Consider the following 10,660-nt stretch of genomic DNA (forward strand, 5'->3'; position numbering starts at 1 on the left):
GGCAGAGTAAGTTTGGAGCTAAGGCCACGGAATTTCCCGAGAAAGCAGAACAAAGATACACATCGTAAAATTCCTTAAAGAGACATGGAGAACACAGGAACGGTGTCCACCGTTCAAGCGTGCGTCTAAGCAGAGTTCCTAGAAGAGAAGCCCCAGAGTTTTTTTAAGTTTTACATTAAATATAGGCAGATATTTTTGCAATGTTAATTATATCTCTTCAATTTTTTAAAATTTTATTTATTTGAAAGGCAGAGTTACAGTGAGAGGTAGAGAGAGAGAGAGATGTCTTCCACCCGCTGGTTCACTTCCCTAATGGCTACAACGGCCGGAGCTGTGCGATCCGCAGCCAGGAGCCAGGAGCTTCTCCCAGGTCTCCCATGTGGGTGCAGGAGCCCAAGGACTTGGGCCATCTTCTGCTGCTTTCCCAGATCAGAGCTGGATCAGAAGTGGAGTGGCCGGGACTCGAACTGGCACCCATAAGGGGCTTTAACTCGCTGCGCCGCAGTGCCAGCCCCTAGCACCAGGAGTTCTCACAGGGCTGGAACAGCACCTCTCAGGGTGTCAGGGACCAGGGACCATGTCCCGGGCTGGTGTTGCATCCTGGTTTTGCAAAACCTCAGCAGTGTGAGAAGCGACATGCAGAATATTTGTGATTTTGATTGCATCACTATTATGAACAACACAGATACAGAAAAAATATATTCCTTGTGACTGCTAGAAATCCATCAAATAAAAGATGTAATTAAAAATGACGAGTCTGCTTCCTGCTGAGTGCTAAGAGTTCCTTCCGTACGGTCTGCACCCTCCAGGCCTAGTCACCTTCTCCAAACCCAACCTCTAAACACCATCACCGCTGTGAGGGACCATGGACATTCAGTCTGTAGCAAAGCGCCGCTCAGCTCTGCTGAGGTCAGACCAAAGCCGCCACGGACAAGAAGGAAATGTGCGTGGGGCCGGCCTTGGGGTACCGCGGCTTACTCTGCTGCCTGCAATGCTGGTGTCCCCCATCAGAGCCCCCTTCAAGTCCCGGCTGCTCCACTGCTGATCCAGCCAATGTGCCCGGCAGCGGAAGGTGGTCCAAGGGCTTGAGCCCTTGTCACTCATATGGGAGGCTGGCATGGGGCCCTGGGAGCCAGGCTGAAGCCTGGCTCAGCCCTGGCTGTTTCAGCCATTTGGGAAGGGAACCAGTGGATGACAGACCAGTCTCTCCACTACCACCCACCTCCTTCAAATACATAAATGAAACATTAAAACATCTCTAAAAACTACTAAAACGCATGTGTGTGGCTGTGTTCCAATAAAACTTCATTCATGGATGGTGAGCTGTGGATGTCATGGAATGTTCACGTGTTACAAGACATTCTGGTGTTTGTATTTTTCAACTATTTAAGAATATAAACATTCTTAGATCGTAGGTCTAATGGGCACCGGTTCTAGTCCTGGCTGCTCCTCTTCCAATCCAGCTCTCTGCTATGGCTTGGGAAAGCAGAGAAAGATGGACCCCTGCACCCGAGTGGGAGACCTGGAAGAAGCTCCTGGCTCCTGGCTTCGGCTGGGCACAGCTCCAGCCATTTCGGCCATTTGGGGAGTGAACCAGTAGGTGGAAGACCTCTCTCTCTCTCTCTCTCTCTCTCTCTCTCTCTCTCTCTCTCTCTTTTGCTCTGTGACTCTCCCTTTCAAATAAATAAATGAACCGTAAATAAAATAAATCTTTTAGAAATCCAATATTGTTAATTGCAGGAATTACATCATCCTCATATGACTACGTTCTTTTTTTACTAGGTAAGTTTCACGAATGTTTCACTCATCTCTGAGCGCTCGGTGTTGGCGATTTTGAATCGCACATCCTCTGGGTTCATCTTCCTTTGGACTGCAATTCACCCTCGTGTGAGCTACGCTCCAAATTCTCCAAGTACTGATGCCTTGGCCAGGACCAGCCACTTCCCAGAGATGGGGGCAGGGCGTTCATATGCAAATCAGCCGACCCGAGCCACACCCCCGGCCCACTACCCTAACCAGCCCTGGGCCAGCCAGCCCCCAGAAAACTGACCGCTGAAACGACGCCAACCAGCCAATCGCGGCCCCGCTCGCCCGCCCTGCTCCCGCCCACCCCCCTCCCCCGGGGTGGCCGCGCACAGCGAGCTCTGGGACCCTGGGAGCCCAGACGTCTTCCTTCGGCTCAGCCATGGGAACGAATCAGACCTCAAACAAACAAATCCGGCAGCTTCACAACTAGCCGTGGCTTTAGCGAGAGTCTGAGGGGGTAGACCCGCTTGAGTCTTCTAAGTACGAAAGCTGCCTTTCAAATAAATAAATATTTTAAAAAACCTTTTATTGCCGCTCCTAAACGGTAGTATATCTGGCATAAAATACCTCGTGGCAGTTTCTTCTCCTCCACTCTTGAAGACATTGCATCCTTGTTTTAGGTTCCCATCTCTGCTGGTGCGAAGTCTCCCCCAGAGCTGCTGGGTTAGCACTTCGCTTTTCTTTCATTTCAAATGTTACTTATTTGCGCGGTGGAGAATGAGCCCAGGAGGTTTCTGGTTCACTCCCCCAAATGCCTGCAATGGCCAGGGCTGAGGCCGGGACATAGGAACTTGACCCAGGTCTGTAATTCTGCCTTTCAAATAAATACAATATTTAAAAAAAAAACAAAAAACAAAAACAAAAACAAAAAAAACAACTCATCTCTTTGAGCCGCTTGCCATATTTCGATGTCTTCGTCAAACTGACGTGCAGAGTTAGTTTTATCTGGAGGGAATTCCTGTTCCAATGGCATCAACTGTGCTGGCTTTATTTGTCCCCTGACATTTGGGAATGTTGGTTTCCTGCTGTATTTTGAGAAGGACATTTTGGGATTTTCGTTTCTCTGGTTTGTTTTCTCTCCTGTCTTGTCTATCAGTTTTTCATTAAAAAAAAAAAAAAAAGATTTATTGGGGCTGGCGCTGTGGCGCAGTGGGTTAATTCTCCACCATCCCATATGGGGATCCCATATGGGCACCAGTTCTAGTCGCGGCTGCTCCTCTTCCGATCCAGCTCTCTGCTGTGCCCTGGGAAAGCAGTAGAAGATGGCCTAAGTCCTTGGGCCCCTGCACTCGTGTGAGAGACCCGGAAGAAGCTCCTGGCTCCTGGCTTCTGATCAGCTCAGCTGTGGTCATTGCAGCCATTTGGGGAGTGAACCAGCGGATGCGGTCTCTCTGTCTCTCCCTTTCACTCTCTATAACTCTACCTCTCAAATAAATAAAATCTTAAAAAATGATTTATGTATTTATTTGAGAGGTAGAGAGACAGAGAAGGAGGGGGAGAGAGAGAGAGAAAGAGAGAGAAAGAGATCTTCCATTCCCTGGTTCACTCCCCAAATGGCTGCAACAGCCAGGGCTGGGCCAGGCTGAGCCAGGAGCCAGGTCTTTTCCATCTCCCATGTGGGTGTCAGGGGCCCACGCCCTTGGTCCATCCTCCACTGCTTTCTCAGTGCAGGGAGCCGGATCAGAAGTGGAACAGCTGGGACTCGAACCAGGCGCTCTGATACGGGGTGCCGGCGTTGCAAGTGGTGGCTTAGCAGGCTGTGCCACACCATCGGTGCCAGATCAGGTTCTCATTTTCATGGTTGTTGTCACAGAGCCACGTTTCATCTCTCCTGGACTAAACATCACCATGGAGATGGAGGGGCTAGAGGGATGGATGCTGGGCCCCAGCTAGAAACCACAGGAACCCTGATTAATTTAGGCTCTTGCTCCCCTCCCATTGAGATCTAGTGCCTCAAATAACACGACTGTATTCGTGCACACACAGCATGAGTTATCAGGACAGGCTCCTGGGGTCGCTGGCGCGAGGTCTGAGGGCCCACGTCTCATGGGCTCCGGCTGGCAGAGTCTCCGGGGAGCAGAGGGCACTGCGTGGTGACACACCGGCAGCTGTGTGTGGATCCTCTGCTCTCTTTCTCTCTCTCTGCATATAAAGCACCGAGGTTCAACCACAGAACCCCTTCCCCGCCCCCAGGCCTTCAGTTTCTGGGTCCTCCCCTCAGTGAGCCCTCCAATCCCGTGCACACCCCAGGAGGCGTGCCTCGCTGTCGGATCACTGGTTGAGGGGTTGAGGCTCAGAGAGGCTGAGTAACTTGCCCAAGGCCACAGAGCTGGGAGTCATACCCAGCTGAGTGGGTCTGGAGTCCTTATCCTGAGCTGCTGGGCCGGCTGCCTCTGGACTCAGGTGTTTCTATGTAGGTTATTCTAAGAATTCACAGGGAGGGGCTGGCACTGTGGTGTAGCAGGTGCGATGCCAGCACGGTGCCCAGGCTCAAGTCCTGGCTGCTCCACTTCCCATCCAGCTCCCTGCTGATGCACCTGGGAAAGCAGCAGAGGATGGCCCAAGTGCACCCACGTGGGAAACCCGGAAGAAGCTCCTGGTTCTGGGTTGGCCCAGCCTTGGCCATTGTGGCCATTTGGGGAGCGAACCAGTAGGGTGGAAGATTTCTCTCTCTCCCTGCAACTCTTTCAAAGAGTGATAAATCAATCTAAAAGAACTGTCACAGGAAGTGACTGGTTGAGACTAGTGTGGCAGGGGTTGAGAGTTCACCAGAGCAGACAGAGTGAGCAGAGATAGACTTACTAACTAGAGACACAGGACAGGTGGGGCTGACTAGTGCTGGAAAATCCACTGGCATTGGAGGGGCACACTGTGGCAGCCCCTTCTTAGTCAGGGTCACTGTTGCCATATGCTTGCAAGCAGCAAGCAGGATGGCCAGAGGCTGCTCAGTGCAACCTTGGGACTGCAGTCCAAGAAGCAGACTTATAACTGCCGTACTTCCTCAGTTAGGGTGAGTTTTCTGTGGGCCCCAAGGTTCCCTGCCCCCCTCCCCGCCCCAAGGTGATTTGCATTTCTGCAGGAAGGGGCTGAGGAGTCCTCCTTTCCTTTATCTTGGAGAACTACGTGAGGCAGTGCCTATAGGGCGGCTGACCCAGTGCTCTGTCCACGGTGGCCACTAGATGCCCAGCCAGGCTGGTCCCTGTGGGACCCTCTGGGGCTCATTAGGTTTTCTTCCTATATGGGGAGCAGAGGGGCTCCTTTCTCTTTGAATATTCAAGGAAATTTCCAGTATAATGGGTGGGAATGCTCAAAATTTGGAGGCTGGAGTAGACAATGCTACAAATTATCGCCCTCTACACGCTATCACCTGCCTCTCCAGCTGATGTGCAAAATGAAAATACCCCGAGGTCACTTCCATCTCGGCAAAAGCCAGAGAGGAGGTGCCTCGGCTTCCTCGAAGCGGGTGCTAGGCTTGGGTCGGGCATGTGTTCCCCACGGGACGAATAACCAGGGGGAAGCATCAGAGAACCCCAGGAAGTCTACCAGAGCATCCAAGGACGGCTTCCGTGTGCACGGGAGTCTGCTCCCCCTGCATTCTTTCCCTTTGTCCTCGGAAGAGAGCCAGGAGGGATGGACTCTCCCACCCCTAATTTCACAGTAACAACACGGAGACTTCCATTCACGCCTGCTCCTGGTGAGCACCTCTCTCCCACGCGGGTGCACTGACAGCATCTTGTTCTGGGCACTTTTTTTGGTTTTTTGCTTTTGCTGAGATCTTGCCAACCTCATGACGTGCAGAACAGGCTGTCTGGGAAACAGCAGCTGTCACCATGACAAATGGAAGAACATTCTGGAACACAAGGCTCTCTTTTCCCAAACGCATCGCCGATGCCATCGCTTTTCTCACCGCCACTCCTTTGCCAGGAGCCCTGGCGTGTCCCAGCACCTTCTCCCCAGCTAATGAAGCGAGTCCAGGCTCCCTCTCCCTGGTGCAGCGGCGCGGGGCTGGCCAGAGCCGCTGTCCCAGCTCGGCCTGGGTCCCGCAGGCCCGGGCTTGAGCTCCGACGCTGCAGGAGTCCCCTCCCTGAACTCCCAGACGTTGATGAAGAGCCTGGGGTCCTGGCTCACAGCCTAGGACAAGGTGCCGGCTCCAGGGCCCTGCTCTGTGTTTGCCCACTGGGACCAGGGGATGGGGAAAAGGAGGGATGGGCCGGGCGACAGAGCAGTCTGAGGGATACTTTTTTTTAACCTTTTAAAAAACATTTTATTTTTAATTGGTACCTAATAATTGTACATATATTTTAAAGATTTATTTATATATTTGAAAGGCAGAGTTACAGAGAGAGACAGAGAGAGAGGTCTTCCATCCGCTGGTTCACTCCCCAGATGGCCACAGTGGCTGGAGCTGTGCCGATCCGAAGCCAGGAGCCAGGAGGTTCTTCCCAGTCTCCCATGTGGGTGCAGGGGCCCAAGGACTTGGGCCGTCTTCTATTGCTTTCCCGGGCCATAGCAGAGAGCTGGACAGGAAGTGGAGCAGCCAGGTCTCGAACCGGCGCCCATATGGGATGCCAGCACTGCAGGCCAGGGCATTAGCCCACTGTGCCACAGCGCCGGCCCCTAATTGTATGTATTTTTAAAATATCTATTTTACTTATTTGAAAGGCAGAGTGAGAGAGAGGAAGAGGGATACAGAAAAAGAGATCTTCCGTCCACTGGTTCATTCCCCAAATGGCCAAAACGGCTGGGGCTGGGCCAGGCCTAACCCGGGAGCCAGGAGCTTCGTCTGGGTCTCCCCCCTGAGTGGCAGGGGCCCAGACACTTGGATTGTCTTCTGCTGCCGTCCCAGGTACATTAGCAGGGAGCTGGATTTGAAGTGGAGCAGCTGGGACCCAAACCAGCGCTCACCTGGGATGTGGTGTCACTAGCCAGCAGCTTAACCTGCTGTGCCACAGCCCCTTGCACCGCTTCTTGAGACAAATGGCTGGGGTCTTTGTGCAAACACCAGATCCTCTGGCCGGTCTGAACAGCCTCTCTGTTGTGTCTTGCCTCATGCATGTTCGATGATCTTCGCTGCTTCCGTTCTGGGTTCTGCTTTCTCCATCAGGGTCAACCCACCTGCTTTGGTTTTTGAAACTTTGTTTTTGAATAAGCCATACAACATTTACAAACTTGAATGCAAATTTAAAATATAAGAGGAGTGTATGGTGAAAAGCTCTCCCTCTCTAGAGGTAGCTACGTCCTGTTTCTACGTGTTTTAAGCAGATTCGATGATGTGTATGTATATGTTCTCAGTTTTCATAAACTGTAACATAATAAATATGACTTTGTGTCATGCATTTTTTTTAAAAAAGATTTATTTATTTATTTATTTGAAAGGCAGAATTACAGAAAGAGATCTTTCATTCACTGGTTCACTCCCTAATTGGGCACAGTGGCCGAGGCTGTGCTGATCCGAAGCCAGGAGACAGGATCTTCTTCCAGGTCTCCCATATAGGTGGCAGGAGCCCAAGTCCTTGGGCCATCTGACCACCGCTTTCCCAGGCTCATTGGCAGGGAGCTGGATCAGAAGTGGAGCACCGAGAACTTGAATTGGCACTCATATGGGATGTCGGTGCTGCAGGTGGCAGCTTAACCCGCTGTGCCCACAATGCCAGCCCCTGTGCCATGCCTTTATGACTTAAGCAATGTATCTGGAAGCTCTCTCCACAACAGCATCCCAAAGGGCTCTCTGGTTCTTGTGACCAAACACATCAGACCCCACAGCATGTATGAGCAGGGTGTTTAACCATCCCCTTGTTAGCTGGTCTTCGCTGCAAAGGATTGCTCTGCGCCTGCAGGTACATGCCTGCGTCAGCGTAGCCGAGTATCTTTAGGGCACATCTCTCAAGGGGCGTCTTCTGAATCAGGGGAGACCTGCTTTATGCTTTCTGACAAGTAACGCCCCATTGCTCCGCAGGCGTTTTGATCAGTTTCCACTGCTGTGTCTGTGCCCCGTGTTCTCAGCAACATGGAACGTTAGCACTTCTGATTTAGTGTCCCAGTTTAAATGTGCACTGATCACAGTGTGAGTGAGGCTAAAACGTCCGCTCCCTGTCTATGCTTCCATTCCTGAGAATCATCTCTTCATTTCCTTTGCCCCCCACCTTCTCTCCTGTGGAGCTGTTTGTCTCTTTCCTATTGATTACTGGGGGCTCTGTGTTGACTCAGAACCTAATCAAAAGTGCTCTTATCCACATGTATTTCACTTTTTTTTTTTTTTAAGTTTTTAGTATTTATTTGAGAGGCAGAGTTAATGAGAGAGAAGGAGAGTCAGACAGAGAGGTCTTCCATCTAGTGGTTCACTCCCCAATTGGCCGCAACGGCCAGAGCTGAGCCAATCAGAAGCCAGGAGCCAGGAGCTTCTTCTGGGTCTCCCATGTAGGTGCAGGGGCCCTAGGACTTGGGCCATCTTCTACTGCTCTCCCAGGCCACATCAGAGAGCTGGATCAGAAGTGGAGCAGCCCGGACTTTAACCAGTGCCCACATGGGATGCTGGCACTGCAGGCAGTGGCTTTACCCACTAGGCTACAGCGCTGGCCCCCAAGTGGCATTTTTTTTTTTTTGACAGGCAGAGTGGACAGTGAGAGAGAGAGACAGAGAGAAAGGTCTTCCTTTACTGTTGGTTCACTCTCCAATGGCCACCGCAGCCAGTGCGCTGTAGCCGGAGCACCGCGCTGATCCAAAGCCAGGAGCCAGGTGCTTCTCCTGGTCTCCCATGCAGGTGCAGGGCCCAAGGATCTGGGGCCATCCTCCACTGCACTCCCGGGCCATAGCAGAGAGCTGGCCTGGAAGAGGGGCAACCGGGACAGGATCCGGCGCCCCGACTGGGACTAGAACCCGGTGTGCCGGCGCTGCAGGTGGAGGATTAGCCTGTTGAGCCACGGAGCTGGCCCCAAGTGGCATCTTAACAGCTGTGCAAAATTCTCACCCTGAGAACTGATTTTGAATGCAGTTCTTTTGTAACATGACCTTGTCCTAAAGTTCCTTTGTCCAGGGTTCTTAAGGATAAACCCACCAGGGGAGCAGGTGTCACAGCCCCAGGAAGCTCCCCCTCTCCCTCCACCAAGGTCCATGCGTCGCGAATCTGAAAATTACAGGAACAAAGTTGAGATTGCCAAGTTTCAGTTTAAAACGAATGGAGCCACACTTCTAATTTTACTCTAAAAGACACTTTCTTTTCCAGTAGCAATGCCATTGCTTTGGGATTTATAAAACTTTCAATTAACGGGACTCAATTAGTGTTGCTTTCAGAGCACCGAGAGGCACTCGGGCCAGTGATTCTCCGCAGGGGTATCTGCTGCCGGAGACAGAAGGCGGAGGGAGGTGGTGCCGAGGGCACTTCATCAGTGCCGGGCGCTCGCACCCCACGGACTCCGGGTCAAGGTCTTGATTTTGTTTTTTCAAAGGTTTTATTTAAATGCATTTCCCCCCTAAGAACTATTTTTCATTTTTAATTTTATTTAAGAGGCAGAGAGAGAGAGAGAGGGAGCCACTGATTCAATCCCCAAATAGCTGCAACAGCTGGGGCTGGACCAAGCCAAGGCCAGGAGCCTGGAACTCCTTCTGGGTCTCTAACGTGGGTGCAGGGGCCCAAGCACTTGGGCCATCTTCCGCTGCCTTCCTAGGTGCATTAGCAGGGAGCTGGACTGGAAGTGGAGCAATGGGGACTCCAACCAGTGCTCTGATATGGGAGCCAGTGCCACATGTGGCAGCTTCACCTGCTGCGCCACAACTCAGTCTTTTAAATGTTTATTTGAAAAACACACTCGCAGGTAAAGCCAAAATCAGTCCTATGAATGAAAACATGTACGATACGGAAAAAAATGATAGCCCCCCGTAGGCTCCCTCCCCTCTCCGTCCCACCCCCACCCCTCTCCCATCCTCTCACCCAGGGGTAACCCTGGTCACCTGTGCCTTTGCCCAGTAACACAGGTGCAGCTATCATTCACCTCTGCATGAGACAGGAACACAGAGCCCCAGGCACAGGCATCTCCCAGGAGCCCTTCTCACGCCCATCAAGCATCAGGTGCGAGGGATCGGCGCTGTGATGTAGCAGGTAAAGCCGTTGCCTGCAGTGCTGGCATCCCATAAGGGTGCCGGTTCCAGTCCCGGCTGCTCCACTTCTGATCCAACACTCTGCTGTGGCCTGGGAAAGCAGTGGAAGATGGCCCAAGTGCGGGTAGCAAAACCCCTCTTTCACTATCTGGGGCTGCGTCCTGCTCCTCTTACTTCTACCCATGATTCCTTCAAGCTTTCCTCAGAACACAGCCCGTTGGACCGGCAAATGCCACAGGAGGCAGACTATCTTGCCTTACTTGTAGATGTTTATTTATTTTCACCCACTTGAAAAGCACAGTAATGAAAAGCAAGAGAGAGAGAGACAGAGAGAGATCTTCCATCCATCAATTCATTCCCCAAATGCCCCTAACAGCCAGGGCTGGACCAGACTGAAGCCAAGAGCCCAGAACTCCATTCAGGTTTCCCTTATGGGTCACAGGAACCCAAGTACTGGGCCATCACCAGCTGCCTCGCAGGGTACATTAGCAGGAAGCTGGATCAGGAGCAGAGCGGCTGAGACTCCAACGATATGCAATGTGGATGACCCTAGCAGTTTAACAACACCCACCCCAGTCTTCTTGTTTTAAATGAGGATAAATGAAGATTCAGTCTGAGCTATTTTTTTTTTTTTGTAAATTATTTATTTGAAAGGCAAAGTGACAAGGAGAGAGAGACAGAGACAGCCCATTCAGTGGTTCACACTCCCCAAATGCCTGCAATGGCTGGAGCTGGGCCAGGCAGGAGCCAGGAGCCAGGA

Source organism: Lepus europaeus, chromosome 17 (assembly GCF_033115175.1).
Source record: "Lepus europaeus isolate LE1 chromosome 17, mLepTim1.pri, whole genome shotgun sequence".
NCBI lineage: Eukaryota > Metazoa > Chordata > Mammalia > Lagomorpha > Leporidae > Lepus > Lepus europaeus.